Raw genomic sequence first — 25,708 nt, forward strand, 5'->3', positions numbered from 1 at the left:
TAAGTCCTTGACATCGTGGTTCATCCGATGAGATCATCGTGGAACATGTGGGAGCCAACATGGGTATCCAGATCCCGCTGTTGGTTATTGACCGGAGAACGTCTCGGTCATGTCTGCATGTCTCCCAAACCCGTAGGGTCTACACTAGGAAAATGCTTTGGGTGTACCAAACGTCACAACGTAACTGGGTGACTATAAAGGTGCACTACAGGTATCTCCGAAAGTGTCTGTTGGGTTGGCACGAATCGAGACTGGGATTTGTCACTCCGTGTGACGGAGAGGTATCTCTGGGCCCACTCGGTAGGACATCATCATAATGTGCACAATGTGATCAAAGAGTTGATCACGGGATGATGTGTTATGGAACGAGTAAAGAGACTTGCCGGTAACGAGATTGAACAAGGTATCGGTATATAGACGATCGAATCTCGGGCAAGTATAATACCGCTAGACAAAGGGAATTGTATACGGGATTGATTAAGTCCTTGACATCGTGGTTCATCCGATGAGATCATCGTGGAACATGTGGGAGCCAACATGGGTATCCAGATCCCGCTATTGGTTATTGACCGGAGAACGTCTCGGTCATGTCTGCATGTCTCCCGAACCCATAGGGTCTACACACTTAAGGTTCGATGATGCTAGGGTTATAAAGGAAGCTTGTATGTGGTTACCGAATGTTGTTCGGAGTCCCGGATGAGATCTCGGACGTCACGAGGAGTTCCGGAATGGTACGGAGGTAAATATTTTTATATGGGAAGTCATCATACGGTCACCGGAATAATTCAGGGGTTCCCGGTATTGTACCGGGACCACCGAAGGGGTTCCGGGGGTCCACTGGGAGGGTCCACCTGCCCGGAGGGCCCTATGGGCTGTATGTGGAGAAGGGACCAGCCCCTTAGTGGGCTGAGCGCCTCCCCCCTAGGGCCCATGCGCCTAGGGTTTTGAGGGAACCCTAAAGGGGGGGCGCCCCCTTGCCTTGGGGGCAAGGCAACCCCCCTTGGCCGCCACCCCCCTCCTCAGATGGGATATGAGGGGGTCGGCCCCCCTCTCCCTTGCCCCTATATATATGTGGGGGGTGGGAGGGCAGCTATAACCTTTGCCTTTGGTGCAGCCCTCCCCTCTCCCAAGTCCTTCTTCCTCCTCTCCCGCGGTGCTTGGCGAAGCCCTGCAGGATAGCCACGCTCCTCCATCACCACCACGCCGTTGTGCTGCTGCTGGATGGAGTCTTCCTCAACCTCTCCCTCTCTCCTTGCTGGATCAAGTCATGGGAGACGTCGTCGGGCTGTACGTGTGTTGAACGCGGAGGTGCCGTCCGTTCGGCACTAGGATCTCCGGTGATTTGAATCACGACGAGTACGACTCCATCAACCCCGTTCTCTTGAACGCTTCCGCTTAGCGATCTACAAGGGTATGTAGATGCACTCTCCTTCCCCTCGCTGCTGGTCTCTCCATAGATAGATCTTGGTGACACGTAGGAAAATTTTGAATTTCTGCTACGTTCCCCAACAGTGGCATCATGAGCTAGGTCTATTGCGTAGATTCTATGCACGAGTAGAACACAAAGTAGTTGTGGGCGTTGATTTTGTTCAATATGCTTACCGTTACTAGTCCAATCTTGATTCGGCGGTATTGTGGGATGAAGCGGCCCGGACCAACCTTACACGTATGCTTACGTGAGACCGGTTCCACCGACAAACATGCACTAGTTGCATAAGGTGGCTGGCGGGTGTCTGTCTCTCCCACTTTAGTCGGATCGGGTTCGATGAAAAGGGTCCTTATGAAGGGTAAATAGCAATTGGCATATCACGTTGTGGTCTTTGCGTAGGTAAGAAACGTTCTTGCTAGAAACCCATAGCAGCCACGTAAAACATGCAAACAACAATTAGAGGACGTCTAACTTGTTTTTGCAGGGTATGCTATGTGATGTGATATGGCCAAAAGGATGTGATGAATGATATATGTGATGTATGAGATTGATCATGTTCTTGTAATAGGAATCACGACTTGCATGTCGATGAGTATGACAACCGGCAGGAGCCATAGGAGTTGTCTTAATTTATTTATGACCTGCGTGTCAACATAAACGTCATGTAATTACTTTACTTTATTGCTAACCGTTAGCTGTAGTAGTAGAAGTAATAGTTGGCGAGGCAACTTCATGGAGACACGATGATGGAGATCATGATGATGGAGATCATGGTGTCATGCCGGTGACGATGATGATCATGGAGCCCCAAAGATGGAGATCAAAAGGAGCAATATGATATTGGCCATATCATGTCACTATTTGATTGCATGTGATGTTTATCATGTTTATACATCTTATTTGCTTAGAACGACGGTAGTAAATAAGATGATCCCTCATTACAATTTCAAGAATGTGTTCTCCCCTAACTGTGCACCGTTGCTAAAGTTTGTCGTTTCGAAGCACCACGTGATGATCGGGTGTGATAGATCCTTACGTTCACATACAACGGGTGTAAGACAGTTTTACACATGCAAAACACTTAGGGTTAACTTAACGAGCCTAGCATGTACAGACATGGCCTCGGAACACAGAAGACCGAAAGGTCGAGCATGAGTCGTATAGAAGATACGATCAACATGAAGATGTTCACCGATGTTGACTAGTCCGTCTCACATGATGACCGGACACGGCCTAGTTGACTCGGATCATGTAATCACTCAGATGACTAGAGGGATGTCTATCTGAGTGGGAGTTCATATGATGAACTTAATTATCCTGAACATAGTCAAAAGGTATTCGCAAATTATGTCGTAGCTCGCGCTTCTGTTCTACTGTTTAGATATGTTCCTAGAGAAAATTTAGTTGAAAGTTGATTGTAGCAATTATGCGGACTAGGTCCGTAAACTGAGGATTGTCCTCATTGCTTCATAGAAGGCTTATGTCCTTAATGCACTGCTCAGTGTGCTGAACCTCGAACGTTGTCTGTGGATGTTGCGAACATCTGACACACACGTTTTGATGACTACATGATAGTTCGGTAATGTTAAATGGTTTAGAATTGAGGCACCGAAGACATTTTCGAAACGTCGCCAACCATATGAGATGTTTTGAGGGCTGAAATTGGGATTTCAGGCTCATGCCCACGTCAAGAGGTATAAGACCTCCGACGATTTTCTTAACCTACAAACTAAGGGAGAAAAGCTCAATTGTTGAGCTTGTGCTCGGATTGTCTGGGTACAACAATCATTTGAATCGAGTGGGAGTTGATCTTCCAGATGAGATAGTGATGTTTCTCCGAAGTCATTACCACCAAGCTGCTAGAGCTTCATGATGAACTATAATATGTCGGGGACATATATGATGATCCTTGAGATATTCGCGATGTTTGACACCACAAAAATAGAAATCAAGAAGGAGCATCAATTGTTGATGGTTGGTGAAACCACTAGTTTCAAGAAGGGCAAGGGCAAGAAGGGATACTTCATGAAACGGCAATTCAGCTGCTGCTCTAGTGAAGAAACCCAAGGTTGAACCCAAACCCGAGACTAAGTGCTTCTGCAATAAGGGGAACAGCCACTGGAGCAGAATTACCCTAGATACTTGGTAGATTAGAAGGCTGGCAAGGTCGATAGAAGTATATTGGATATACATTGTGTTGATGTGTACTTTACTAGTACTCCTAGTAGCACCAGGGTATTAGATACCGGTTCGGTTGCTAAGTGTTAGTAACTCGAAATAAAAGCTACGGAATAAACGGAGACTAGCTAAAGGTGAGCTGACGATATGTGTTGGAAGTGTTTCCAATGTTGATATGATCAAGCATCACACGCTCCCTCTACCATTGAGATTGGTGTTAAACCTAAATAATTGTTATTTGGTGTTTGCGTTGAGCATAGACGTGATTGGATTATGTCTATCGCAATGCGGTTATTCATTTAAGGAGAATAATGGTTACTCTGTTTATTTGAATAATACCTTCAATGGTCTTACACCTAAAATGAATGGTTTGTTGAATCTCGATCGTAGTGATACACATGTTCATGCCAAAAGATAGTAATGATAGTACCACCTACTTGTGGCACTACCACGTATGTCATATCGGTATAAAACGCATGAAGAAGCTCCATGTTGATGGATCTTTGGACTCACTCATTTTTGAAAGGATTGAGACATGCGAACCATGTTTGTTGGTAGATATGCATGAAGAAACTCCATGCAAATGGACCGTTTGGACTCACTTGATTTTGAATCACTTGAGACATGCAAATCATACCACATGGGCAAGATGACAGAAAGCCTCGGTTTTAGTAAAATGGAACTAGAAAGCAACTTGTTGGAAGTAATACATTTTGATGTGTGCAGTCCAATGAGTGCTGAGGCATGTAGTGGATATCATTATGTTCTTGCTTCACAGATGATTTGAGTAGATGTTGAGTATATTTACTTGATGAATCATGAGTCTGAATTATTGAAAGGTTCAAGTAATTTCAGGGTGAAGTTGAAAGATCGTCGTGACAAGAGGATAAAAGATCTATGATATGATCATAGAGATGAATATCTGAATTACGAGTTTGGCACAGAATTAAGACATTGTGGAAATTGTTTCACAACTAATACAGCCTGGAACACCATAGTGTGATGGTGTGTCCGAACATCATAACTGCACCCCATTGGATATGATGCATACCATGATGTCTCTTATAAAATTACCACGATAGTTTATGGGTTAGGCATTAGAGACAACCATATTCACTTTAAATAGGGCACCACGCAATTCCGTTGAGACGACACCGTATGAACTATGGTTTAGAGAAACCTAATCTGTCATTTCTTAAAAGTTTGGGGCTGCGACGCTTATGTGAAAAAGTTTCAGGCTGATAAGCTCAAACCCAAAGCGGATAAATGCATCTTCATAGGACACCCAAAAACAGTTGGGTATGCCTCCTGTCTCAGATTCGAAAGCAATAAGGGATTGTTTCTAGAATCGAGTCATTTCTCGAGGAAAAGTTTCTCTCGAAAGAATTGAGTGGGAGGATGGTGGAGACTTGATGAGGTTATTGAACCGTCTCTTCAACTAGTGTGTGACAGGGCACAGGAAGTTGTTCCTGTGGCACCTACACCAATTGAAGTGGAAGCTTATGATATTGATCAGGAAACCTCGGATCAAGTCACTGCCAAACCTCGTAGGTCGACAAGGATGCGTACTGCTTCAGAGTGGTACGCAATCCTGTCTTGGAGGTCATGTTGCTAGACAACAATGAACCTACGAGCTATGGAGAAGCGATGGTGGGCCCGGATTCCGATAAATGGCTCGAGGCCATAAAATCCGAGAGAGGATCCATGTATGGAAACAAAGTGTAGACTTTGACACAACAGCTCGATGGTCGTGAGGCTGTTGAGTATAGATGGATTTTAAAAGGAAGACGGACAATGATGGTAAATGTCACCATTAAGAAAGCTCGACTTGTCGTTAAGATGTTTTCTGACAAGTTCAAGGAGTTGACTACGATGAGACTTTCTCACTCGTAGCGATGCTAAGAGTCTGTTGGAATTATATTAGTGATTACTGCATTATTTATGAAATCTTGCAGATAGGATGTCAAAACATTGTTTCCTCAATGTTTTTCTTGAGGAAAGGTTGTGTGTGATACAACCAGAAGGTTTTGTCAATCCTGAAAGATGCTAATAAGTATGCAAAGCTCCAGCAATCCTTCTAAGGACTGGAGTAAGCATCTCGGAGTTGGAATGTATGCTTTGATGAGATGATCAAAGATTTTGGGTGTATACAAAGTTTATGAGAAACTTGTATTTCCAAAGAAGTGAGTGGGAGCACTATAGAATTTCTGATGAGTATATGTTGTTGACATATTGTTGATCAGAAATGATGTAGAATTTCTGGAAAGCATGCAGAGTTATTTGAAAAGTGTTTTTCAATGGAAAGCCTGGATTAAGCTACTTGAACATTGAGCATCAAGATCTATAAGGATAGATCAAAACGCTTAATAGTACTTTCAAATGAGCACATACCTTGACATGATCTTGAAGGTGTTCAAGATGGATCAGTCAAAGAAGGAGTTCTTACCTGAGTTGTAAGGTATGAAGTTAAGACTTAAAGCTCGACCACGGCAAAATAGAGAGAAAGTACGAAGGTCGTCCCCTATGCTTAAGACATAGGCTCTACAGTATGCTATGCTGTGTAGCGCACCTGAAGTGTGCCTTGCCATGAGTCAGTCAAGGGGTACAAGAGTGATCCAAGAATGGATCACAGGACAGCGGTCAAAGTTATCCTTAGTAACTAGTGGACTAAGGAATTTTCTCGATTATGGAGGTGGTAAAAGAGTTCGTCGTAAAGGGTTACGTCGATGCAAGCTTAACACCTATCCGGATAGCTCTGAGTAGAGATACCGGATACGTATAATGGAGCAACAATTTAGAATAGCTCCAAGTAGAACAGTTATTTGGAATAGCTTCAAATAGAACATGGTAGCTACATCTAGGAGATGACATAGAGATTTGTAAATCACACACGGATCTGAAAGGTTCAGACCCGTTGACTAAAACCTCTCTCACAAGCAACATGATCAAACCCAGAACTCATTGCGTGCTAATCACATAGTGATGTGAACTAGATTATTGACTCTAGTAAACTCTTGGATGTTGGTCACATGGCGATGCGACCTGTGAGTGTTAATCACATGGCGATGTGAACTAGATTATTGACTCTAGTGCAAGTGGGAGACCTGTTGGAAATATGCCCTAGAGGCAATAATAAATTGGTTATTATTATATTTCCTTGTTCATGATAATCGTTTATTATCCATGCTAGAATTGTATTGATAGGAAACTCAGATACATGTGTGGATACATAGACAACACCATGTCCCTAGTAAGCCTCTAGTTGACTGGCTCGTTGATCAATAGATGGTTACGGTTTCCTGACCATGGACATTGGATGTCATTGATAACGGGATCACATCATTAGGAGAATGATGTGATGGACAAGACCCAATCCTAAGCATAGCACAAGATCGTGTAGTTCGTATGCTAAAGCTTTTCTAATGTCAAGTATCATTTCCTTAGACCATGAGATTGTGCAACTCCCGGATACCGTAGGAGTGCTTTGGGTGTGCCAAACATCACAACGTAACTGGGTGGCTATAAAGGTACACTACAGGTATCTCCGAAAGTGTCTGTTGGGTTGGCACGAATCGAGACTGGGATTTGTCACTCCGTGTAAACGGAGAGGTATCTCTGGGCCCACTCGGTAGGACATCATCATAATGTGCACAATGTGATCAAGGAGTTGATCACGGGATGATGTGTTAATGGACGAGTTAAAGAGACTTGCCGGTAACGAGATTGAACAAGGTATCGGGATACCGACGATCGAATCTCGGGCAAGTACAATACCGCTAGACAAAGGGAATTGCAACGGGATTGATTAAGTCCTTGACATCGTGGTTCATCCGATGAGATCATCGTGGAACATGTGGGAGCCAACATGGGTATCCAGATCCCGCTGTTGGTTATTGACCGGAGAACGTCTCGGTCATGTCTGCATGTCTCCCAAACCCGTAGGGTCTACACACTTAAGGTTCGATGACGCTAGGGTTATAAAGGAAGCTTGTATGTGGTTACCGAATGTTGTTCGGAGTCCCGGATGAGATCTCGGACGTCACGAGGAGTTCCGGAATGGTCCGGAGGTAAAGATTTTTATATGGGAAGTCATCATACGGTCACCGGAATAATTCAGGGGTTCCCGGTATTGTACCGGGACCACCGAAGGGGTTCCGGGGGTCCACCGGGAGGGTCCACCTGCCCGGAGGGCCCTATGGGCTGTATGTGGAGAAGGGACCAGCCCCTTAGTGGGCTGGGCGCCTCCCCCCCTAGGGCCCATGCGCCTAGGGTTTTGAGGGAACCCTAAAGGGGGGGCGCCCCCTTGCCTTGGGGGGCAAGGCAACCCCCCTTGGCCGCCACCCCCCTCCTCAGATGGGATCTGAGGGGGGCCGGTCCCCCTCTCCCTTGCCCCTATATATATGTGGGGGGTGGGAGGGCAGCTATAACCTTTGCCTTTGGTGCAGCCCTCCCCTCTCCCAAGTCCTTCTTCCTCCTCTCCCGCGGTGCTTGGCGAAGCCCTGCAGGATAGCCACGCTCCTCCATCACCACCACGCCGTTGTGCTGCTGCTGGATGGAGTCTTCCTCAACCTCTCCCTCTCTCCTTGCTGGATCAAGGCATGGGAGACGTCGTCGGGCTGTACGTGTGTTGAACGCGGAGGTGCCGTCCGTTCGGCACTAGGATCTCCGATGATTTGAATCACGACGAGTACGACTCCATCAACCCCGTTCTCTTGAACGCTTCCGCTTAGCGATCTACAAGGGTATGTAGATGCACTCTCCTTCCCCTCGCTGCTGGTCTCTCCATAGATAGATCTTGGTGACACGTAGGAAAATTTTGAATTTCTACTACGTTCCCCAACAACGGGCCGGATGTCCGGGCTGGCGTGGCCGGTCTCGGAGCTCTCTGGATAGCGGGGTCCGGATGTCCGGGCTGGGGGCCGGATGTCCGGCGGCTCGGGAAGAGCCGGATGTCCGGGCCTCTGGCCGGATGTCCGGGCTGACGGGGTTCAGCCTCGGGTGCCTTCTGTGATGGGCGCCGGATTTCCGGGCTGGGGCCGGATGTCCGGGCTTGCTGGAGGGGCCGGATGTCCCGGGCCTGGCCGGATGTCCGGGCCCTGTAGCCTTTCTCCGGTTCCTCTCGTCGTGCTCCTTCATCCTTGTACTTGGGGACTTGTTCATCATTCCGAGCATCTCCGAGAGGGTCTCCTTGGTACCTAGGCATGTGTAATGTCCTTGCATTAGGTAGCAACCATGTCTCGCATGAATGGAAAGGAGAAGCATGTAGGAACGGGTTCACCTTAGGTCCAATGGCGTAGGCTCGAGTGTACATGGGGATGATCGTCGGATGCTCCGCATCATCTCCCCTCCCTTGGGAAAGATCCGACCTCGGATCGAAATCCTCATCACCATGGAAATGGTTGTCGTGGACGGACTTGTAGTCGGACAAAGTGGAAGGCATGGCGCAATCCAAGTACTCCAAGGTGTCTCCGGAGTGGTACACATGCAAAAAGAGCAAACACAAACGACACTTGGAAATACAATGGTTAGCGCACACAAGGTGTCCATCATGTAAGAATGAGGTCGTCCAAAGGAATTGTTCATGACAAGGCATGAGATGCTTATCCAAATGATGTAAAATGACATGTAAAGCATTCATGGGAGCAAAAGCATTCATTGTGCACACAAATGTATTGGGAATGTGATCAATGCAACCACGGTGCAAAATGATGTCATAGTGAGACGGTTTATCAATGGCATGAATATGGCAATGGATGCTCAATATGATTATGTTATCATGCAATTGATGATAGGCAATGTGATCATTATGTATGAATATGCCATCAAGAAAGATCACAACAAATTTGCTAAGAAAATGCACAAGCTCATATATCATGGATGACATGGGAATAGGTGCAACAAGACAAGCATAATGTGTGTCAATCCATGCATAGGGTGCAAATTTGTCATGGGTGGTGTTGTACCATAGCTCGATGTCGTGGTAGAAGTGTTGGTCCGGTGGTGCATCCACTAAGTCCGAGCGCTCCTCAATGTGAAGGTCCATAGAGTCGATCTCCAATGTCAGTCCTCCATCCAATAGATGTATCATGTAGACAATAAGAAGGAAACAACAATGAAAGTATGACCCGTCCAATATGCATATATGAGGATGGCTCAAAGGGAAAGAGTTCACCTTTATGAGGATGTTGAAAATGTTGGTGTTGCACATCATGTACGCCTTCACATAACTAATATGTCTCGTGATGGTACCGCCTTGTGAATCCTTCAAAGTGAAAGAACATGACAAACACTCGGAAAAACAAATGAGGTTAGTGCAAATGCAAGACCTATCATTCAAGAGGTAAGATACCCAACAAGTGTTCTCATCATTCTTATCATAAGAAAGGACAAGGTGTGGTATGGTATGAGAGCGTATGATGCAACTACAACCAAAAACAATAGGCTTAAACAAGCAAGCATGCATCACAAGTAATATGTCCAAGTCTTCATGATCAATAAGCATAGCATGGGTGCACTCACTACAATGGCATATGAGAGGTGAAACTAATAGACACAAGAGACAATGATCAAGATATATCATGTGAGAGGCATGAGCATATATGTCATCAACCCAAGAAAGCGAGTAAGAATGGAACATGGGTGATGCATCAAAGCAAGCAATCATAGAGATCAAGTCAAGCAAGCTAGTAGTGAGAAGATGCAACGTACTAGAAGGAATCATGGCAAGCATGTCATGTGTGCAAATAGTGGGCATATAAAATGCACATGAAATTTCACAAGCATAAAGGCAAGATATGAGCAAAATAGCATCAATAGCATGGGGCACATGATAAACATGACAATAGCAACAAGGATCTCCACCAAGCATGCAAATACACATAGGAGTATCATAATGGTGCAGCATGGGTAAATGCAAGCAAGGGTCACAATTGCATGGCAAAGTCATGTAAAGAGGCATAACATGCAAAGTGAACACGATAGAATGGGCATAATGTGACAAGTGGTAAATAGCCCATGGCCGTGTGAGAGCCAAGTAAAAGGAATGCGCGAAGTCATTGCGCGAAGGGAATGGTGGGAAGGATAGTCCACGGAATCCCAAATCGGCGCTGCTCTCAAGAGCTCATTTCGTCAATTCTTGGGATTGAGAGGTCGACGAGTATACGTGAGTACCTACACAAAACAAAGACAAAGGGAAAATTGTGTGTGCGTGGTAGATGTACACATCATCCATCATGATGCATACGTGCATGTGTTGGTTAGCACAAAATAGCCAATGCTCAAATAAATGAGATGCGTGATATAGAAACATGTCATCCATCATGAGAGGTTTGTTATTATGTATAGCATAATGGAGACTCAAATTGTGTAATGCATCATGAGAAATATGTAGAGCATTGTTATTCATGGAATGCATATGGTGCAAGCAATCATGGGAATCATGCAAAGTATGGAATGCATCAAAATCTCCTAATATGTATGAGGAAACTATGGGGGTCTCCTCATGAGCATTAGTAGAAACATCACATGGAGAATATTGACAACATCCAAAACAATGCATATTTGGAGCAATGTGATCATGGCATGGCATAGTAGATGAATTGCGTAAATCATGTAAAGGAAGCATGGAAATATCATCACATGAAAAACAAAAGCCAATGACCATCATTCCGTCATCTATGCCATAAGTGCAAATGGGATTGATTTTAATGGGGCATGCATAGTCACTATGTTGAGATTGAAATGAAGCGATACGGGATATCTCACTCATAGCATATGACAATTTTAATGGATTGTCAAACATGAAGTGACCAATAGAATTTTCACATGATATCCTATGAAGCATAGCATCACAACTAGGCAACTCAACATGCTCATCATCATATTCATCATAAATTGGTAAGTCATGACGTGAAGACGTCGCACTAGCATGAAGCATGGGAATAGGTGGATCAACATCATGCAAGCAATCATTGGTAAGATAGTCAACTATTGGGACAAGAGCATCACCTTCACCTATGTTACCTTGTTCATTCCACTCAAGTGGTGTAGGTGAGGTGTCAAAGATCAAGTCGTCATCATCTTCATCTTGATGGAACCATGTGGGGGGTGCATCGTCGTCCACCATGTCCATCGGTTTTCCCATTGGAGGTATGGACTCATCGAGGATAGGCGTGTCGTCATGTAGGAGACCTAGCACCAAAGAAAACACACTCGGAGTAGAGGTTAAGTCATTAGAAATCATAGTGGCCTCACTCTCTCTATGTGGTGGTTCACTCACTCCCTCAAGGTAGGTGCACTCAATGTCACATATGGTGGAGTCACTCATAACACTCATAGTGGGGTGGCTCTCCTCACATGGGAATTGGGGCACATATGTGGGTGTCGGAGAGATGTTGGTGCAAATGTCTCCATGCTCAACTATGTCGTAGTCGTAGCCGTGGATGAAGGCCGAAGATGGCACATCATCACTCTCCTCCATGACCCAAGGGAAAATCCCATGCTCGATCATCTCATCATCGTCGCCATGAATGAAGGCCGAAGATGGCACATCATCACTCTCGCCTCCTAAGATGGAAGCATCATCCTTGCTCGTCACCAAGTCGCTCGCCTCCAAAGCTTGGTCCTTGAAGGTCTCCGTAGTCGTACTCGTCGCCGCACCATCTTGAAAAAGAGTCGTGGAGGACTCGGCATCATCAATGCCACAAATAGGGATGGCGGTGAAGTCGAACTTGGGAGCATCGTCTTGGAGCTCGTCGGTCTTGGACATCTTGGTGGTACTATCCTCATGCTCGTTCTCATGGAGCTTGGTCGTCACGAAGTGAGCTTGGGGTGGAGAAACCTTGGCCTTCATGAGTTCTTGTTCCACCTTGAGAGCACCAATGTAGTTGTCGTCGAGGGACTTGTAGTTCTCGAGGAAGATAGTATTGGAGATGTCGTTGTTCAATCCCATCATGAAGTGGAACTTCATTGACATGGGGTCGTCCACGCTGGCTCATCACAAGGCTTTCTTCATCTCCTTGAAGTACTCGTTGATGGACTTGGATCCTTGGATGGTGTTCTCCAATTGGCGTAGAAGTTGTTCCATGCAGGTTGGAGGCACAAACTCTCGCCGCAACGCTCTCTTCGTCTTGGGCCAACTCATGTCGTAGCTCTCCGAAGGTGTGTGAAGCCACCATGTGGACGCGTAGTCGTGGAAGTTTCTTGTGGCACACTTGACTTGATCTTCGGGAGGAACTTGATGTAGCTTGAGGTAGTCGTCCATCAAACGCTCCCACTCGAGATACTCCTCGGGTTCTAGAGTCCCATAGAAAGGAATCTCATGGTCGGTGTCGAGGTCGTAGTAGCTCGTGGAGGTCGCGGACTTGAGCTTGGGGAGCTTCTCTTGAGCGTAGTCTTGAGGTGCTTGTTGGCGAAGATGCCTTGAAGTCGCTTGGCGAAGATGCCAAGGGAGATGGTGAAGTCGTTGAGCGGTTGTTGGTGTAGAGCTCTTGACCTTGACGTTCGTGGTGGTGATGGTGTCGATGCCGATGTGACCTTGCCGGAGATGGTAGCTCGGAAGCATGTGCTCTTGAGCGTCTTCTCGAAGATGAGGAAGATCGCTTGTAGGACTTGATGAGGGCTTTGATCTCCTCCATTTGAGCGTTCATCTTGGCGTCGTTGGAGTTATTCGTGGCATCGAACTCGTTGTGGTTGTTGTAGACCGAGGGTGAAATGCCTTGCCTATCCATCACAAGACTCGAGCAAATATGAGTGGGAGAAAGAGAAGAACTTATACCAAATGTACCTTAACCGATGTTGAAGATGGATGAATGATCACTCAATGTGTAACAAGGAAATAGCACAATTGGTATCAATTCTTGTCGGTTTCTCACACCTACACAAATAAGGCTTATGGTGGAGCTCGGTGAGGATAGTGGCACAAAAATTTGATGCAAATTGTTAGCAAGAGTCAATAATGTTGAAAGAGATTCACAAATTCGCAAGTGAAACAAGTAGACCAATAGCAAAGAATGGCACACGGAAACACACACACGGATAGATAAATGGGGTCATGCAACCAAGGAATGAGCACAAAATGTGGAGTCCACGGAAAACGCTCGTGTTTCACAACTCAAGAGAGACGCTAGCACGATTGCTCTATAGGCGGATACGACACTTGTGCACAACCTATGATATGCAAAATGGATAAACTTCTATCCCAAGTATGCTATATATGTATGGTTCCCGGTGTTTCTCTCAAGATGATCCAAGATGATCGGATATGACAATCTTATATGCAATGTGGTATGATGCTATGGCACTTGCTTACAAGCTCTTTGCTCTTCTCTCTTTTGCTTAAAATCTTATTGTTTTTTTATGGCCACTTTGCGAAATGCACAAACCAAGATAGCAATTGTGTATATGCGGGAATAATCTTGTGACACAAGGGATGATATGATACCAAGATGATATGGTATATGTATGCAATGGAAGGTGTAGATCACTAATGTGCACAAGTAACGTTGCCGGCAATACTCAAATGGCTAGTCTCGATAGGCAAGTTACGCAAAATGGGCTAGGGGTTATCAATGCAATTGCAAGGGGAATATACAATGGTGTCGTCGAGGTTACCGTCCTTTGCGATGATGAGTGGCGGTGTTCTTGATGTAGATACCAAGATGATGGAGACTCGTCCCTAAGTAGCCGAAACACCTTAGGAAACGGAAAAACTACAACTCAAAATCTCAAGGACAAATGTCAAATGGTGGTAGCGCTATGCGGTGGTGGTTTTGCGGAAGCTCAATGGGATTGCGGAAATGCAATGATGGGGTTCGGAGTACGCAATGTGGAAGTCGAGGGTAAAGCGGTGGACTATACACGGTATCAGAGTTGCAAGCACGTCCCTAAGTAGCCGAAACACCTTAGGAGACACAACTCACAACACAAACAAAATTGGGTTAAGTTGAGGTGGCGGGAGTGTATGGTGGGTAAGCCGATGCCGAAGTTATGGTGGTGGTGGAGGTTGATGAAGATGCAACCGTCCCTAAGTAGCCTAAACACCTTAGGAGACTCGAATCACAACTCAAACAACCACTAATGCTATAGGGAACAATTTGGGTTAGGTTGCGGAAGTCGGTGGTGGTTATGCGAATATTGTGGTGGAAGCCCTAGGCAAAGATGCCAAAGTTCCAAAAATTTGATGGAGTCAAATGGTGATGGTAGTATTTTTGTTGGAAGGGGGATGTCAAGAGCTTCAAAACGAGCTAAAGAACGTCAAAATCGGACTCCGGATGAATTAGTTATGCACGAAACGGTGAAACGGGAAAGCTGAAATGTACAGGGGTCGGACATCCGGGCTCGGGGCCGGATATCCGGGACGTGAGTCCAGAAACTTGCGCGATTTGGCGCTCCAGGAGCCGGATGTCCGGCTTCGGGCCCGGATGTCCGGCCCGACGAATCCAGATCTCGTTTGGGGCGGAAATTTTCGAATTGGGGGCGGAAATTGATGATTTCGGGGGCAAAATTTGATGGATTTTGTGGATGGAAGGTGGGGAAACTTGGGGAAATGCTAGATCCACTCGAAACCAAGCAAATCCATGGATCAAAATCAACAAAACATTATCAAACTAACAAATCACAAAAAAAAACTTGGGGGCTATTTTTGGTGGGGATTTTCGAATTTAGGACGAAATCAACAAAATCAAGCTAGAAAACAAAGAGAGGGGGCTCCGAAATCGTGATCAACCTGGCTCATGATACCAAGATGATGTGGGGTGGAACCCTAGATGGGCGATCTTTCACGAAAGGAGCGAGATCCCTCGAAGAACACGTCGAACACGGGGAAGAACGGAGAGAAAACACGAGAGAAACACTCAACCAACAAGAAATAGATCACACATGTGCTAGATCCAATAACACAAAGAGATACACGATGATCCAAGGTCAACAAAGGACGATACAAAGTAACCGGTTCTCCTCCTAGAAGGAGGTCTTGATGGGGCCACCCAAGAGGGGGTCTTGAATCCAAGGATCTTCTCCGAAGAGGGGCCGTAGTCTCTCTCGAGGAGGAGATCGGTATGGATGAGCGAAGCTCTATTTCACATATGAGCTAAACCAACGCTAACCCTAACTAGGAGGAGGTGGGGGTCTATATATAGTGTTAGCCCATGAAGGGGTAAGTGAGAGGGGGGATACATGGGCCCTTGGCCCGTTCACTGTGCGCAGACAGGCGCCGGATGTCCGGGCTGGGGGCTGGATGTCCGGGCGCTCGCGGGAGGCCGGATGTCCGGGGCACGGGCCGGATGTCCGGGCTGGCGTGGCCGGTCTCGGAGCTCTCTGGATAGCGGGGTCCGGATGTCCGGGCTGGGGGGCGGATGTCCGGCGGCTCGGGAAGAGTCGGATGTCCAGGCCTCTGGCCGGATGTTCGGGCTGACAGGGTTCAGCTTCGGGTGCCTTCTGTGATGGGCGCCGGATTTCCGGGCTGGGGCCGGATGTCCGGGCTTGCGGGAGGGGCCAGATGTCCGGGGCCTGGCCGGATGTCCGGGCCCTGTAGCCTTTCTCCGGTTCCTCTCGTCGTGCTCCTTCATCCTTGTACTTGGGGACTTGTTCATCATTCCGAGCATCTCCGAGAGGGTCTCCTTGGTACCTAGGCATGTGTAATGTCCTTGCATTAGGTAGCAACCATGTCTCGCATGAATGGAAAGGAGAAGCATGTAGGAACGGGTTCACTTTAGGTCCAATGGCGTAGGCTCGAGTGTACATGGGGATGATCGTCAGATGCTCCGCATCACAGCACCTCCTGACCGACGGTCGGCGACCCGGAGTAGCACGGCCCGACCAGGAAGGCCCGCACGCCGAATCAGGGAAGGAGGGGGTGCCAGATCTCACGCACCGACAGCCGTTGCAGAAGCCACCACCACCGCCCTCGCCCACCGGAATTCCGCCGCCCACGCAACCAGGACACCAGATCCATTGTCCGCACAACAGCTTGCCGCAAAGCCAGCGGCTTCTCACCAAAGGACTCGCTGCTCCAGATCCAAAAGCCCCCCGCATGGAGGCAGGGCAGCCGGAAGCCCCGCCGCCACCATCCTTGGCAACGCCCCGGGCTTGCCCGACGACTACCTCAAGCAGCGGCGCGGAGGGTGGGAAGGGAGGGAGGAGCACCCGGAAGCGCGACTAGGGTTCGCACCCCAAGTCAGTGTTCTATTTCGTCTATCAAATGTTACCATAATATTCTTACCTAAAAGCAGAGTTTGTTGTTTCCTTCTAGTACACTGCATTTTTGTTGGATCATACTAGTGTTGCAAGGACATCCAGTACAAAAGAAGCTTCCTTCCATATTATGACATATCTCCTTACAATTGTTTGGCTGAATGCATTCATCAATGTCTGAAATTAACAAGATCTTGATAAGATGCTTCCATCTTATATATTCAATTAACATGAAGCAGTACATCAGCCAATTAAACAAGCCTACATGCATGATAAAACATACCAGATGTAGAAAATTATTTTCGCTGTAAACCTTAAGTTTTTCAATAACATGTCGTTTGATATAATTGTACAACTTTTCTTTTAGAGAGTTAATAGATAGCTTGTGCTTACCTTGACAACCACTTTGGACATACGGATTTCCTTGGAAGCCATCTGCGCATTTGCAGTGTTAACCACCATAGTTGTCTGTAATGTTTACTTCTACACACTTGCTGTTGAGACTCACACAAGCATATCCAGATGTATTCTGTTGGGCCCAACTTAGATTTTTAGTAACCCATTGCAAAGGGGAGAACAATGTCCCATATGAATAAAGAAGATCAGGTCCTCCTCCAGACAGGGTGAATCCTCCCTTTTGCTAAGGATTGGTAATATTAATGGTCCCTTCATCAACATTCATGCTGTTTACCTCCAGATGTGCCAACATGAGGACAGCTGATGAAGTCGTAACTGAGCAGTTGAGGTGAAAATCTCCCCTCGCAAAGCAACCCTCTTCTAAGCCGAACGGGAATTGCACACTAATGTTACCACACGAACGGGTACAATCAGCTCTGCTTGCAATTGGATTATACCCTAGGATGATCAGTAAAGGTAAGTTGTATCCAAGTTGCAACCTAACAGTTGTACATTTGGTCATTTCACTAGGGCAAAAAATAAAGTTACCTTTGTCGTTGGAGCATCCATCTTGAATGAAGGGGTTGCTTGTATAGCCGGTACCACAGATGCAGTTGTACCCATTGCTTGATGTCACGCCGAAGTCAACACACTCATCACGTGTCAATGGGCAGTCAAAAAATGTACTATATGTGCGAGATGCGGAAACGTCTTTGACCTCGGTGCGAGGGGACGTGATGCATGTTTATAGGCAGGGGCGCAAGATCCCTGATAGCGCATACAAGTTGGTTGAGATATTACAGGAGAATTGGAGGACAAGAGATAAGAAGATAGAGTAGGTTACAAGAGATATTTGAACTACCTAACTTATCTATCTATCTCTAGATGCGGCGCATGCGGGACTTCCTCCTGGTGCACAATGTAACGTGACATAATTGTGTTTAACACCCTCCCGTAATCACAACTTCATCAAGTTGAGATTATGTTTAAAATCTTCAAAGCTTCTGGTAGATAACGGTTTGGTGAATCCATCTGCAATTTGATCTCTGGAGTGCACAAACCGAATCTGAAGTTGCTTCTTGGCAACCCTTTCTCTCATAAAGTGAAAATCTATCTCGATATGCTTTGTCCTGGCATGAAATATTGGATTAGCAGACAAATATGTAGCACCCAAGTTATCACACCATAAACAAGGAACTTGATTACTCCTGACACCAAGTTCTTTTAACATGGATTGTACCCATATGATCTCAGCTGTGCCATTTGCCAGTGCCTTATACTCTGCTTCTGTACTGGATCTGGAAACAGTGGCTTGTTTTCTTGCACACCAGGATATTAAGTTTGGGCCAAAGAAAATTACAAAGCCACCAATGGACCTTCTGTCATCAAGGCAACCTGCCCAGTCAGAGTCTGAGAAAGCACTTACAAGTGTAGAGGATGACTTGCTGAAATTCAGACCAACATTGACAGTATTCTTGACATAGCGAACAATACGTTTAGCAGCAGTCAAGTGAACTGAGGTAGGTGCATGGAGAAACTGACAGACTTTGTTTACAGCAAAGGAAATGTCAGGTCTAGTAAGTGTGAGATATTGGAGAGCGCCCACCAGACTCCTATACTTTGTGCTATCATCTGGACTCAAAAGTTGTCCTTCTGTGAGAGATAATTTTTCTCAATTTGACATAGGAGTAGGTGAGGGCTTACAACTTTGTAGACCTGCCTTCTTTATCAGATCTGCCGCATATTTTTCCTGAGAGAGATGAAGTCCATCCTCATGCTTCTTCACCTCAATCCCTAGGAAATAATGCAAGTCTCCAAGATCCTTGAGAGCAAACTCTGAGCTGAGATCTTTCAAGAGCCCTGTGACAGCCTCATCTGATGAACTTGTGACAATTATATCATCAACATATATGAGTACAAATATGTATGTGTTGTGCTTGTTGTAAATAAACAGTGAGGTGTCAGACTTAGAGGGAACAAAACCAAGCTGTTGCATCTTGTGACTGAGACGTGAATACCATGCACGTGGAGCTTGCTTCAGCCCATACAATGATTTGTCAAGTTTGCAAATGTAAGAAGGAACATTTTTGTTCACAAACCCAGGAGGTTGCTTCATGTACACCTCTTCTTCCAGAACACCATGGAGAAACGCGTTCTGAACATCCAGTTGCCTGAGACTCCAGCCCCTGGAAACAGCAATAGACAAAACAAGGCGAATAGTGGCAGCTTTTACAACCGGACTAAACGTGTCCTCGTAGTCTATGTCATACCGTTGTTTGAATCCTTTTGCAACCAATCTAGCTTTATACCGATCAATGGTTCCATCGGACTTCCTCTTGATTCTAAAGATCCACTTGCAGTCTATGAGATTTTTACCTTTTTGCGGAGGAACCAAATGCCATGTTTTGTTCCTTTGTAACGCCACAAATTCTTCATTCATGGCCTTTCTCCACTTTTCATCATTCAAAGCTTCTTCAAGATTGTGGGGGTCACCGGTTTCACCTGTAGAACACACCATACCATATTTTGTAATATGTTTGTAGTTTACAGGTTTTGTTACCCCTTTTTGTAGTCGTGTACGACGCGGAGATATTGTGCCTAATGTTTCTGCCACAGAAAATCCCACGGCAGAAGCTGGTGCAGTTGCAGCCGCCGAATCCTCCTGAGTCGGATCTTCTGCGGCAGACGAGGGCGTGGGCGAGGGCACAGGCGTTATGGCCAGCACAGAAGATCCTCGCGCCAGATTTCGAGGTGGATCCGCCTGATCCAGCTGCCGCGCCCGACACGCCTCATCATTGGCACAGGATGGCGTGGGTGGCATATCAGCGCGGGATCCCGCGCCGATCGGACCTGCAGCGGCCGGGTGGCGCAGATCCCGCAGTTTGTAGCAGACCGGCTGGGCCGGAAACCGAGCCGCCGAAGGCCCAGTGGCACCACGCCACCTGTCGTCCGCTAGTTGGCGCGGGGCAGAAGGAGCGTGTCCCCCATCCGCAGCGCGCCGGATGGCCGTGTCGCTGTCGCTTTCGGCGCGCGTCGGCCCGCGACTGATCGCACCTGATTCGGCCGGCGCGGAGTCTGAGGCGGATCCACCTGACCCGCCTGCCGCGTCTGAGTGCGTCGATCCCGAGGGCGGCGCTGTGCCTGGCAGAACGGATCCCGAGGGAGATTTGCTCCCTTCGCCTGGACACATGAAATATGGCCCTGTAGAGCACATTTCTTCATCGTTTTGACTGCTGTTTTTTTCTCTGCTTTCTCCTGCATCATCATCATGCTCATGTGTGGTATTAAGAGGGTCGGTCAACAGTTGATCACAGTTATCACCCCCGTGATCAAAGCTAGTGAGATGAGAAGGAAGAAGGAGGATTTCTTTTCGGAGAAGTGCACCCGCATTGGGATGAAGGTGTGCAAAGGGAAACTTAGTCTCATCAAACACAACATCACGGGAAATGTATACACGGCCAGAGGAGACATCAAGACATTTTACACCCTTGTGTTGAGTGTTGTACCCTAGGAAGACACATTGTTTGGATCGAAACATCAACTTGCGATTGTTGTATGGACGAAGATTGGGCCAACACGCACACCCAAAGACACGGAGAGACTTGTAGTCTGGTTTGGTGTGAAGGAGGCGTTCCATGGGAGTTTCGTTGTGTATGACACGATTAGGAAGCATATTGATAATGTGAACGGCGGTGAGAAACGCTTCATCCCAAAATTTAAGGGGCATAGAAGCACCGGCTAGGAGGGCAAGACCCACCTCAACTATGTGACGGTGCTTGCGCTCGGCAGAGCCGTTTTGTTGGTGCGCGTGAGGGCAGGAAACATGATGAGATATGCCAAGAGTTTGGAAGAAGGAATTCAACTTTTCGTATTCCCCTCCCCAATCAGATTGTACCGCAAGAATTTTGCGATCAAATTTTCGTTCTACAAGTGCTTGAAAATTTTTAAAGACTTGAAAAAATTCATATCGTTTCTTAAGAAGATAGATCCAAGAGAACTTGCTATAGTCATCAATGAAACTAACATAATATGTGTGTCTACCAACGGAGCTAGGGGCGGGACCCCAAACATCTGAGAAGATTAATTGAAGTGGTTGAGTAGAAACACTTGTAGAAACAGGATAAGGCAATTGATGACTTTTTGCTCTTTGGCATGAATCACAAATAGTTCCAACATGAGGCTCACCAACAAATGGGAGCTTATTTTTCCTAAGCAAGCGTTCAACTAAAGAAAATGAAGCATGTCCTAGACGATCGTGCCACCGTGTTGAAGAAAGCTTGACAACACCATAGGCTTGTTTATTATGTCTTCTAAACTCCGGAAGAAACGGGTAGAGCCCTCGAACGCATCTACCTCGATAGAGGGTTTTCCTCGTGGCCAGATCCTTGATCAAGAAGAAAAAAGGATGAAATTCAATGAGGACATGATTGTCAAGTGTAATTTTATGAACCGAAAGGAGGTTTTTGTTGGCACTAGGGACATGCAAAAAATTTCTAAGATGAATCTTACGATGAGGGATGTGTATAACAGAATGACCAATGTTGCTGATGCTCATACCTGCACCATCGGCGGTGTGAATTTGATCCTTGCCATGGTACTTCTCACGTAGGGTTACCTTCTCGAGCTCTCCAGTGAGGTGATTGGTGGCGCCGCTGTCGAGGTACCAGTTGGTGTCGACGCCGTAGGATCCATCCGCCGCCGCAGCAATCTTGTCATCATCTGGAGCATCGTCCTCGTCTTCATCATAGCGGTACCAGCAGTCTTTGGCGGTGTGGCCTGGTTTGCCACAGATCTGACAGCGTGGGGCGTCCGGGCGGGTTCGGCCGGCGCTGCCACCGCGGCGACCCCGGTTGCCACGAGCGCCGCCACAACTGGTTCCACCATTGTTGCCGGTCTTGACGCCACCAGCCCTGCCCTTGCCGCGGCCACGGTAGCGGGAGCCGCCGCCACGACCACGGGCTGCAAGGTTGGCAGAGGACTTGAAGCCACCACCGCCGGAGTTCTGAAAGTGCATCATGCGCTGGTCGAAGTTGCTGAGCATGGAGAAGATCTCGTCGAGGGAGGCGGGGCTGACGCGGGCGTCGAGGGCGGAGACGAGGGGCTGGTACTCCTGGTCCAGCCCATGAAGGATGTATGAGATCAGCTCGTCGTCCTGGATGGGCTTACCCGCCGCCGCTAGCTCATCCGCGAGACCGCGCATGGTGGCGAAGTAGGCGGCGGCGGACTGATTGCCCTTCTGCGCGTTGATGAGCGAGGTACGGATGTTGTTGACGCGGCTCAACGACTGCGACGAGTACATGCCCGCCAGCGTCGTCCAGAGCGCTTGCGCCGTGGTGACCGTGGTCACCGTGACGAGCACCTCTTTGGAGAGGTTGCTCAGCAGGTAGCCAAGCACCTGCTGGTCCTCCCGGACCCAGATGGGGTGGAGAGGGTTGGGCACAAACGTGTCCTTGCCGTCCTTGTCCTTGGCGGCTTGAAGCTTGGTCGGCTCCGGCGAGGTGCCATCAACATATTGGAAGACACCGGCGCCACGAAGTTGTGGTGTGATCTGTGTGCGCCATAGCACGTAATTCGTGCGGGAGAGTTTCTCGATCACCTGCCCATTGAGGCTAGGGTGAGATACGCCGGAGGAGGAAGACATGTTTCGGGTGGTGCTACTGGAATCAGGGGAAAACTAGATGGGAAGAAGAATGGCTCTGATTACCATGTGCGAGATGCGGAAACGTCTTGACCTTGGTGCGAGGGACGTGATGCATGTTTATAGGCAGGGGCGCAAGATCCCTGATAGCGCATACAAGTTGGTTGAGATATTACAGGAGACTTGGAGGATAAGAGATAAGAAGATAGAGTAGGTTACAAGAGATATTTGAACTACCTAACTTATCTATCTATCTCTAGATGCGGCGCATGCGGGACTTCCTCCTGATGCACAATGTAACGTGACATAATTGTGTTTAACACTGTCGACGCACTCGGCATGCTCGCTGATACATGCATAGGCAGTCCTGTTTCGCACCGTGCCAGCACAGTTGGGTTGATCCACCATATTCCAACGAACAGTGGCACCGCCACTGTCCGTTATGCTGATTCTATCCCACAACGGAGAGGTCCGGTTAGGGCGTGCTCCGGTGTTAATTTTCCTATGGGCAATACAAATTTGAGGTAAAAAGTGTCGATGCTATGGTCATCGATGGGAAAACTACAGCAACCGACGCCGTTGCACTTCTTCGTAGCCACCATCTCCGTAATTCCTAGGTCCATGCACGCAGTTTTGCAGACGCGTCTGGTTGTGCCGGTGTTGTCGTTGACCCAATACACATCCAGGTCGCAACCTATGATGTTTAGAACGGTGTACCCATGGGTGAAGGACCTCCCAGGCGATTTCAGCGACAAGTCATACACTTTGACACCAGATTTCATAGGGATGGTATGCTGGAAGGAGGTGCTGATGAAATTTCCAGGGCCGAAATCATTCACATCGCTATCGCCGGTTAGCTCGGTGATGCCGTCATGCAAGAAGAGCTTGGGGGGTTGGGAGGTCTCTTTGCAAGAGAGATTGAAATCAGGCCCACGGGAGCACCTTGATCCGATGCCAAAGGGATAGTCGAAGCTCAGATTGCCACATGCCCTCACGCAACCTTCGAGTGAGGCACTCCAGGGAACACTATCATGTTCTGGACTGTGGCTTGTTACAACTCTGGATGCTAACGCGGTTAGCTTTCCTAGTGACTCGAGTACCAAGAAAGGGAGTAGTGAATAGATCACTGGCAAGATGCCCATGATCTACAGACGCGCCTTGCGCTGCTTCCAACCTCGCTCTGGAAATTCAGGTCATGAAAGCTTTGATTCTCCGTAAAATGGTTGTACAGTTGCACTTGACTCCTGTGGATGTGGCTGTGGTGGGTTTGATGCGATGTGAAAGTGAGATTGCCAATTTGCCATGGCCACATTAAATTGCACTGCTACCTTTCTTGTGGCGATGCTGCAGCTGAACTTGTAAGTCAGTCATTATCTCCTCTGCAGGTAATTCTAGCCCATGTCACCACATGTTTGTACTAAGATGCTAGAAAACTCATGCGGTTGATTTGGGCACATTTGACTACTTTCTTGTGGTCATGCTGCCACACAGCGACCTCGCAAGTCAGTCAATCCTACCTTCTTGTGCAGGATGTTCTAGCCCAAAGGGGGTGTTGACAAGTCTCTGCCAAATGGCTCATTTCTGTTTGTTGAGAATAAACCGCTTTGAATTATCTGGCTTGTGGTTCGTGCTGCAGAGATAGGCTGTGAATGATATCCTACTCATCGACAGTGACAGCTATCTCCAAATCTTCAGTGCCACCCAGTGAAGATAAGCTAACTGATTGCTTCCAGCTGAGCTGACTGACAGTAACTGAACTCCATCCGCACTTTAAGCTGCTGTTTGCTTAAGCTGCAACTGAGGGCAGACTATTATAAAGTGAACATTCTACACAAATTTAAATCAACCATCCCCATATAGTACCAACTGATTGGAACGTATGAGCACCCATAATTACCGCATGAAAACTGAATGACAATTTACATAGAACCTCAACAACAGGGGATGGGTCATCAGAAGAATGCATAATCGTATCACGCAATGGGTCTGCGTGTGCCATACTGTTCCAACTCTTCAGTAGTCCCACATAGTGGCTAACTGATGGGGCTTCTGAGTGAGCTAACTAACAGTAACTGAATCCATCCCAAATTCTATCAAAGTAAAGATTCTGAATACTGAGATAAATAAACTCAAAATACAGAATCAAGGAACACAATAACAGGGAATGAGCACATGCACACTGATTCATCGGAAGAATAAAAACGGACGAGAGACCTCAGGGGCCAGGGTGGGTGACCCCACGGAGCGCGCGCGGCCTCTTGGACGGCGTCGCCGCACGGTGCGGTGTCTGCCTCAGGGGCCATGGTACAGTGGAGGGGTTCTAGGAGGAGAAACCGAGGCACCAAATTGGGCGGCGGCGTCGGGCGGCGAATGAACTCTAGGTTGGTAGGGTGGGGTTATACGGCCGCGGAGCTTGGGAGTCGGGCGCCGCCGACGGAGGCGCCGGCAGGGGGAAGAAGAATAAGGTTTTTTTTAGGGATGGAAAAAGAATAAGGTGGACTGGACTGGACTGCTCGCCGCGTATTGGGGGATGGGCCCTTGTCATCTTGACAAACAAAAGCCCATACATCGTTCTTGTGTTTCTCGGCCCATACTCTCCGGGACCTGCCTCCATTCTCTCCTCACTCCTATTTCTCAAAAAACAAATCTCTCCTCACTCCTGGCTGGCTGGCTCAATTGGAAAAAAACAACTCTCCCTGGTATGGGAGGATCTGCTACCCAATACTGGGTCCAACCAGGCCTAACCAGAGAGCAACACCGACTTATGAGAGCCTTGGTCCCTCAATGAACTTTTTTATTAAATATTGTGAACCTTTTTTGAATTTTGTGAACTTTTTTTAAAACTGATGAACTTTTCTAAAAGTTAGTGAACTTTT

At 47.3% G+C, this 25,708-nt stretch overlaps 1 pseudogene; it reads right to left on the bottom strand.

Moving 5' to 3' along the window:
* Positions 1-23,077: 23,077 nt before the first annotated feature.
* LOC125549525 lies at positions 23,078-25,292 on the bottom strand (annotated as a pseudogene).
* Positions 25,293-25,708: the final 416 nt, after the last annotated feature.

The sequence above is a fragment of the Triticum urartu genome, chromosome 3 (genome assembly GCF_003073215.2).
Source record: "Triticum urartu cultivar G1812 chromosome 3, Tu2.1, whole genome shotgun sequence".
NCBI classification, from domain to species: Eukaryota; Viridiplantae; Streptophyta; class Magnoliopsida; order Poales; family Poaceae; genus Triticum; species Triticum urartu.